The sequence below is a fragment of the Topomyia yanbarensis genome, chromosome 2 (genome assembly GCF_030247195.1).
Source record: "Topomyia yanbarensis strain Yona2022 chromosome 2, ASM3024719v1, whole genome shotgun sequence".
NCBI classification, from domain to species: domain Eukaryota; kingdom Metazoa; phylum Arthropoda; class Insecta; order Diptera; family Culicidae; genus Topomyia; species Topomyia yanbarensis.
This window is the reverse complement of record NC_080671.1, coordinates 1,751,952-1,761,415: the sequence shown is the minus strand read 5'-3', so window position 1 is coordinate 1,761,415 and position 9,464 is coordinate 1,751,952. Positions and strand designations below refer to the sequence as shown.

At 40.8% G+C, this 9,464-nt stretch overlaps 1 protein-coding gene across 1 annotated transcript in view; it reads left to right on the top strand.

The window, feature by feature from the left end:
• Positions 1–442: 442 nt before the first annotated feature.
• LOC131682497 (protein turtle) overlaps positions 443–9,464 on the top strand; it is a 208,086-nt gene continuing 199,064 nt past the window's right edge. Inside the window, exon 1 of the mRNA XM_058964010.1 lies at positions 443–1,524. The gene's annotated coding sequence lies outside the window, so the exon portion shown is untranslated. The remainder of the gene's footprint in view (positions 1,525–9,464) is intronic.

The window sequence follows — 9,464 nt, the reverse complement described above, 5'->3', positions numbered from 1 at the left end:
CGGTTTTTATGGCATACGCCCTCCAAATCCCTACGATGAATGGTCTAGTTTCGATTGTTTTTTATTGCGAAAGGCAAAACATCGTTCCACTGCTTCATCCATCACTATTCTCCTGTACCAGTGCCGATGTCCCACCAGTGAAGCCAGAGCGTTGCAATTCTAGCACCTTTGACAGCAACTCGACGGCGAACCGATACAGCCAGTCGCAGGTATGCTACTCTCCGATCCTCTCCAACCCACCAGCATCAACATCATGCTCAGTTCATGCTTTCCTCCGCACACACCGACCGACGCACACGCACGCAACGAATGGCTGAGAACAGAGCGATGTATGCTACCATCACCCATCTACCGCGCGGTATAGCGGCAGCAGCCCCCTGAGAGTTGAGCTCAGTCAGCACAGCATAAAGCGCTCGAGTTTGCCTTCGAGCAGCCTGGTGAAGAATCTCTCGCCACAGTCGCTCGCCTACTTTTCCACTGGATTCTCGGTTTTTCGGTTCTGCTCCGTGGCTCACTTTGGCTTCCACAAAACGGGTGTGTTAGCATGTTAACTGCTGATGGTTCTTGGTTTTGATTCCACCACACACCGTTTGGGATATAAAAAAAAGGCAGAACTCGGCCAAATCAGGATTGCAGCACACACCTTCTGGGATAGCGCAATCCCAAGGCAAGGCTGAAAATCTGGAACCTAGTGTGCGAGTGTACCACATCAGCCAGGCAGTCGAATTCGGGGTGTTTCTTGTTTCGCAATTGTGTAAGCTCATGAATTCACTGGAATTTAATTTTTCTTCCCTGAAAGGTTGGTCGATTTTTCCTCGAAAATAGTGCAAGGAACGAAATTAGGAGAAAAAAACGTGTGCTACAGATATAGTGTAAGTCGTTAGACGAGTGCAGTAAGCGAAAAAAAAGTGCTGATCAAAGGTGGAGTGGAACGTGAGAAAATTAATCGTGAAAAATCGAAAATCAAGCGAATATAAAAAGAACATTGGTAAGGTGGAAAAAAGTCTGAAGTGAAAATACACACATTCACACGTACGTACGTACGAGTCCTGGCAGAAACAGCAGCAGCAGCAGTGGAAGAGAAAAGGCCAAATACATCGAGAGACGCAATTGAGGAGTGCAGAAAGGATTACACGGTTTTTTGCTCATTTTATCTCTCTCTCTCACTCTCGAGCTCGACTGTATGTCCCTTTTCCCTGCCTTGTGTGTGACTACCGGAGAGAATCGGCAATCGGTGAGGGCAATTTGTGGCAGCCTCAGTAGCAGTGTAGTAGTGTAGTGGGCTGGTTTCGAGAAGGATTACTCAACATAATACATACCGCCTCGCAGTCTCGTGGAGTGTGTCAAGTGCGAGTGCTTCTCATATCGGTGTCCGACCAGTGTCAGTGCTCTCCAGTTCTCTCAGTTTGGTTCGTGCTGGTTCCGTAGGCAAAAAAAATAAGGATTTAAATTTCACACGGCCTGCTATGAGGAGCAGCTGGAACCAATAGAAACTAGCTTCAGGTTCGGGCGTTACTACCAAAGGTGAGTACATGTACACCTACTAAATACACGATGCATACGACTTACTGTCCCCCACTGCCTAACTACCCTTATTCAGCTCTGGGTCGAACGGGATGATGACGTCGGGACACACAAGAGCTTTGATCGCGTTTTCCTCCCGGTCGCGTGTGGTTCGCGTGGACGGGCGTTGTTCGTTTGGGTGATTCAGTGGGTGGCCCTTCGCAGAACTGTATTAAGTATCGATTGTTACGTAAAAATGGTAATTGGTATTGACTGACGATATCTAAACTTTATGAGATGTATGCCTATCGATTGCCCGGGCTGTTTGGCAGAACTTTGCTGGGAAGTCTAGGAAACGGGTGAACGTTCGGTATTGTAGAGGATAAGTAAAATAATTGAGATGGGAATGAAATGAAATTGATTTTTGAATATTGGTTGTTTTTGACGCGTGTCAAGGTAGGAAAATTCGTGATGTTGAAAAGCGCCGCCCTCGTGGCGCGGTGAGATTAAATTAAGAACTAGAAATTACCGGATAATAAAGTGCAAAATATACCGAAATTGCATAATTAAAATTTAATTTTTGTTTTTAATGTACTAGTAAAACATCAATAATATCATTTTCGCTGTGTGAGATATTTTGATGTATATAATGTCATTTGACAAAGTTCAGTCAATTCCTACTACCATCTTAAGATTGCAATGGTATCGTTTTGAAAAGGATTAAATGGAATCCTGCTTAGGATTATGATGGAGTCCTGCATAGTGACCCGGCGGAATCCTGTTTTAAAATTTGGTGACAGCTTGCTGAGGATAATGGGAGAATCTTGCTCTTGTTTCTAAGGAAATATTTAGAATTCTGGTGCAATTTATTCGAGAATTTCGTCCTGATGGAATATAGCTCAGTTTTTACGTTATTCTGCTGCATCAATATCGCATCTGAATACTGAGCATGGAGTTATCTGAACACCGAGAATAATTCCATCCGATTTCGACACAGGATTCCTTTAAAATCTTGATTCACTAAAATTTTGAGCGTGATAGTGCCGGAATCCGGTGGCAGATAATGGTTGAACGTGATTTTCCGACAAAACTGATTAACCTGGTTATTCATATGCCGCTAGATGTGTCAGGTAGCCGACATGTTTATGACGTTAGATGGATTGAAACAGAGCGATGCACTCTCTAATCTATTGTTCAACATAGTGCTCGAAGATACGATACGAAGATCTAATGTGGAAAGAAACGGAATAATCATCACGAGATCTCACATGGCTTCGCGGACGACATCGATATCATTGGCGTTGATCGCAGAGTAGTGAAAGAGTAGATAAAGTCCATGATAGCTGGTAGATAACAAACGGTGTTGATTCGAAGGTGGGGTACGGTACGAGGTTTTCGACGAACCCATAATCTTGGAACACTAGTGATATGTGAAGACGATGTTAGTCGCGTAGTAAAATGGCGCGTTGCGGCTGCGAATATAACTTTCTATAATTTTCGTAGCCAGTTAAACTCTCGTAGCCTACAGATGCCCACAAAAATTGCTCTATATAAATTGATGATGCTCCCTGTTGCTCTGTACGGACATGAGGTACGGGCGTTGAAGGAAGCAAACTATTGAGTGCTCGGTGTGTTTGAGAGAAGAATGACTTAAAAAACACGGCAGCCTACAGTGGGCTGGACACGTAGTGCGAATGTCGGAAGAGATACCATGGGAGGTTATGCTCAGCTGAGAAGCTGGAAGAGGTTGCCGACTTCGGAGCAGGCTTCGCACTCGCAGGCTGTGTGGAGTCGAGGAAGATGCGCGTACGGTGGGCCTTCAAGGAGACTGGAGATTGATGGTCCATAATCGATTAACCTGGAAATCTAAACTACATTCGGTCATGATTCGGGGATTTTTTGGTCGCTATGATAATGATGATGAGTTTTGGAATTCTGAACAAGATTTCCTCATGAAATGGAACAGGAAAATTTGGAAGCGTTCCAGTAGAAACATGAGCACGTTTTTTTTCAAAATCCCGCAGAACCACTTAAAAATCTTTAGCAGAATTTAGTCAGCTTGTCAAGCAGCACTTCATTTTTATCTCCACGAATCCTGAAAAATATTCCATGAAACTGTTGAGTAGAACTCCGCTCTTGATATATACGCATTGCAAAATAACATGAAACAATCTCACTAAAATCATGCTCTGATTTTTAACGATATTTCCTCTAGGATATATCAAACGATGAGTCAATCCGTTAGATTCAGATAGAACTGCAGATGCTAAGCAGATATGAGCGACCGTACTATTAGTTGGTCGATTCAAGCACGTGCTTGTAATAATATTTTTCAAAAGATTATGAAATTACTACAGTGTACTATTCTCACGATATTTTTATCGCACTCAACGCTGGAAATAACTATTTGCTTCGATGGCCAATCAACTGCACTATATTGCACTGGAAAAATGAAAAAAAGTATACACAAGAACATGCACTTCCACAGCACTAAGTAGGATTGTATCAAAACCTTGAGAGGATACTATCTGAATTCTGAGCGAAGTTCTGTTGAAATCATGATCCATCACAGTGTTTAGCTAGCTAGTGTCACGATTATTTCAAAATACTGAGCGAAATTCCAATAAAAATTCTGCGTAGAATTTTCGGCAGAATATTCAATTGGATTCCAGTAGAAAATATGAGCATGATTCTGTTAGAATCCCGAATCATTTCTTGATAAACTTGAACAGGATTGCGATGATGTATCGGGTTCTTAGGGGCCATCCATATGCCGCATGGACAATTTAGGGGAGGGTATGGGTCACGAGAAAGTCCACGCTTGTCCATGGGGAGCGAGGTGGGGGTATGGGGCATGTCCACGTGGACTTTTCATTATATGGAACCCATGTTTATGAAATTACGCAATTTATTTTTGAAAATTCCACATGGACACTGGATACCGTAGGGAGGTGCGTACGGGTTCAGGAATTGTCCACGGAGTGGGAGGAGGGGGTCGAAAACAAAGTTTTTTTTTGTCCGCGTGGTATAAGAACGGCCCCGCAGAAGAATTTCAACAGAACCTGGAAAGGTTTTTCTTCAACATTTTGAGAAGGAAGCCATTAGAATCCTAAATAATTTTCTATCAACATGTTGAGTACGATTACACTCAGGTTTTTCTTACGCGGATTTTTTGTGCGGGTTTTTACGAGATTTTCTTTACGCGTATTTTCCAATTAACGCGGTTTTTTACGTCCTTTAAATACAAAGAACAGTTGGCAGTTTTTATTTTGGGCGGATTTCGGGTTACAGCGTTTTAACTAAACCGGAAGTCGCCATCTTTGATTTCAAAATGGCGTCAAAAATAATTTTCTGGCAGCTACTCGTCAAGAACATTCCGAAAATACCCATATTGTTGAAGTGTGGGCCATAAGGAGTCCAGATCCGTCTCTTCCATCTTTCCGAAAATCTACTAAGTCTTTTGCATTCAAAGGGACTTAAAGTATTTTTTGCAAAAACCGTGTTAATTGCGAAATCTGCGCAAAAAACTGCCAAAATTCTTTGCATTTAAAAGGAGGCGGATTTTCGAATTAACGCGGTTTTTTCGCGGATTTTTCAATTAACGCGGATTTTTTTACGCGGTGCGTATCTCCCGCGTAAAAAAAACCTGGGTGTACATCAAAATGTTGTGAAAGATTTCATCAGAATCCTGAGAAGAAGCCTTTCACAATCATTAGCAGAGTATCGTAAAATATTTATAATATTTTTACGTTATTCTGCTCATGATTCCAACAGACCTCTGCGACAAATTTCTCCAGAATTCTAAAAAAGCTTGAGGAGCATCAAAATTTAAGATTAAAAGGATACTAAAAACTGAATCCACGGTAACCAAACTTGGTCAATTAGGATTAGATGTGTCAATATAACTTGAACTTTATTATTCCATGAAGTTTGGTATGTCACTTGATGGGTCAACACTAAGTTGGGTAATAACGTGTGAGGAATAAAACTTTGAATTGAAGATAAATATATGAAACGAATAAAATTTCTTGAATTATCTGTTCAATTAGTGTTAATATTCTGGTTACCATCTATTACCATCCACCATAAAATATGTCTCATCATTCACACTTATATTCCGAAGAAAGGATACAATGTTTTCAGAAAAAATGAACTTTTTACCTTTCTTTGATGAGTATGAATACTGCAGATTATTTAAAAAATAATTACACAAATAATAAATGCAATCTATTGACGCCATTCAGGTAAGAAAATGAGGAAGTAGCAAATGATGTGAAAAATCATGAAACCGCGTCTGGCTTTGCACTTTCAAATTACTTCTTCGGTGTCCTCGTCGTCGCCAGAGTGTGGTATTGAAGTTGTACATTCCGGCAAACGTAGTTGCTTAGTTGTGCGACGATCATGTTTGCTCATTTTTTTTGGATTCCTTTTCCTTCACCGTAATATTTCACCGCACACCAAAATAAATTATTTCGCCGCCCACCAAATTCCAAAAATTTCTAATTTCTTAATAAAACAATAAAGAAGCGACCTTTTCTAGAGGCGTACTGATGATAACTTAGCAACTTCCTGCTTTCATGCGGATGGACATTAGGCGGTTGTTTATCATTTGCTCAAAGCCCTTACGCACATATGAGTGAACGAAAATAAATGTAGCAAGAACAGAACATGCTTCATGAAACCTGTTTAAATACATTATAATGTAAAAATCGTAGATAAAAAGTTCAGGTGTAAAAATCGGACTGGGGATCTTCGATGTAAAAGTCGTTTAAAAAACCTTCATTATCAAAAAATATAGCCGCCTCTTACAAAGTATTTTTGTTTAACCAACTTTTAATCTTGAATGTAACGATATACAGATTTTGCTCTAAAGGAATTATTTATTTTTAACCGGTTTTATGCAGGAGGTTCGTCCTTGCCGATTTTTTCGAGTGAGATTTATTTAAGCGATTCTTATGCTTAAGGATTCCAGTCCGATTTTTATGCTTAAAGTTTATATCCGATTCAAGAGAGGATCTGCGAATCCGGTAAGCGTTAGTTTCAATTCGTGGAGCTTGTATGCAAGATGAAAGTTGAATGAATGAAGGTACATACACGCTAGCAGACGCGACAAACACGTTGACATACAAGCGATTGAGCTTTGACCACGCACAACTACACACGCGATCTCACGAACATGAGAACAGTCCGGTGATTGAGTGAACAGCTTAGCACTTATACACTTCAGGAATCAGGAATCAGAATATATTGGCTCAAATGGCACGTTCCCCGTACATAGTCGGGGATTTGTGCCTTGCCGTGTGTTTTCATCATTTCCTGAGCGGAAGGAAAGGACAAGGAGGTGTGGGGAAGTAGAATTGGAAGGGTGGGAAAAATAACAGCACAAAACAAAAATAAACAACAGGTAAGTTAAACTCACAAGTAGTTCAACTTGCCTGTGAATAAGCCTTTACCACATTGGATAAGAAACTTTAGTATGTCTATGAGTTTCAGTCGTCCAAACATGGTGTCGTCTATGTAAGGACGGTTGAAAACTCGAAATCACAATTGCGCTACTATTGGACAGTTGCATATCAGATGATATGAGGTTCCGTAGTCGGATTCACAAAGATCACATGAAAAAGACTCAGCGCGCTGAATAGCTGCCATGTGATAATTGAGTGGTCAGTATACCGCAGTGGAGCTTCGAAAAATGTAGGAGATTTTTCGAAATCACTGGGCACGGTTGTTCTAGAAACGCCTTTGTTTGGTGACACGTTTGTTGACTTCTCCAATAATTACGGTGCTCGGACGAAGCCCAGGACCGTATTTTTTCTCTTAACCAAATTGTCGAAATTGGCAGGGCGGGCTCAGGCCAAACGAAGTCAATCGCTAAACCTGCCCTGGCGAATTCGTCAGTCCATTCATTTCCAGTAATACCAGAATGTCCGGGTACCCAGACAAGGTAGATAGTGTTGACAATGCTTAGTTCTTCGATTTGGGTTCGGCACGCAATCACCAGCTTAGACTGCGATTTATCTGAGCTAAGGGTCTTGATTGCAGTCTGACTATCGGAGCAGAAGTTTATAACTTTGCCGGACAAACTCAGTTGAAGGCCGATTGTACTACGCACATAATCGCAAAGATTTCTGCTTGGAATACAGTACGGTATCTACCTAGTGAGTGAGATACTGTACTGTATTCCAAGCAGAAATCTTTGCGATTATGTGCGGGGTACAATCGGCCCCTCATTTAAAATTCTGTTCCGATGGAATTTTGTTCAATTTTTACGTTAGTCTGATGCATAAATATCGCATCTGGATGTTGAGCAGGTTTTCATCAGAGCCATGAAAAGGATTTCCCTCGAACTCCGATCAAGATATCCACATAAAACTGAGTAGGATTCTAATTTTCGTCAGAATATTTGACAGGATTCAAGTAGAAACATGAGCTCATGAGCATAATTTTGTCAGAATCCCTCAGAAATTTCCCAAAAATTTTTGCACTATTTCGCCAGTTTGCTAAGCAGTATTTCATTCCCTAGATTCCCTTAAAATTCTAGAAAATATTCCGTGAGAATGTTGAGTAGAACTCCGTTTATATGAAATCTGCTGAACTGGTATCTCTATCCTTGAGAAGAATCGCATCAGAATGCTGAACATCATATATCAGGACCTTGAGAAGGTGTCTATTAGAATTCCGAGCAGAATCCCGATGGAATCATGATCCACACAGTATTGAGCGGGATAGTATCAGAATTCAGAACTAGATTTTGGATTCAATAAGAATCCTGTACAGAATTATCATCCGAATATTTGGTCGGAATCCATTAGAAATATGAGTACGATTCTGTTAGAATCCCAAGTAAAATGGCTTGATGAACTGGCACAGGATCGTGTCAGATTACTAAGAAGTACTCCATTATAATCATTACATTTTGAGAATGGTTCCAACGTTTGGGTGATTCAGTGGGTGGCCCTTCGCAGAACTGTATTAAGTATCGATTGTTACGTAAAAATGGTAATTGGTATTGACTGACGATATCTAAACTTTATGAGATGTATGCCTATCGATTGTCCGGGCTGTTTGGCAGAACTTTGCTGGGAAGTCTTGGAAACGGGTGAACGTTCGGTATTGTAGAGGAAAAGTAAAATAATTCAGATGGGAATGAAATGAAATTGATTTTTGAATATTGGTTGATTTGACGCGTGTCAAGGTAAGAAAATTTGTGATGTTGAAAAGTGCCGCCTCCGTGGCGTGGTAAGATGTAAGCAGATATATCTTTTGAAAGATTGGAATTCAAAGATTATTCATGGCCTACTGAAATTGAATTAAGAACTGGAAATTGCAGGATACTAAAGTGTAAAATATACAAAAATAGCATTATTAAAATTTAATTTTTGTTTTTAGCGTACTAGTAAAACGTCTTCAATATCAAGTTTGATGTATGGGATATTTTGTCACGTAAAATCTCATTTGACAAAGTTCTATCTATTCCTACTGTCATCTTAGGACTGTGATGGGAACGTTTTGAAATAGATTGGATGGGACCTTGCTTAGGTTTATTACGGAGTCCTGCATAGCAATCTGGCCGAATCCTGTTTTAAAATCTGGCAAAACTTGCTCTAGGGAGAATCCTACTCATGTTTCGAAGAGAATTCTTTTCCAAATTCTGGTGAAATCGTACGAACAATGTATTCGAAAATTCGGCGCGCCGCCGATTTTTACCTGAAATGGGCGGCGCGGCGCACACCTCTAAACCATCCTCACGGGATCTCGCACGCTTCTTGGCTTCGCGGACGACATCGACATTATTGGTGTTGATCGCAGGGCAGTAGTAGAGGCAGTTTGCATTTTAAAGGAAGGGCTGCGAGAATCGAACGGAACATAAAATCTGACCAGACAAAGTACATGGTGTTGATTCAAAGGTGGGGTACGGTACGAGGTTACCGATGAATTCATGTATCTTGAAACACTAGTGA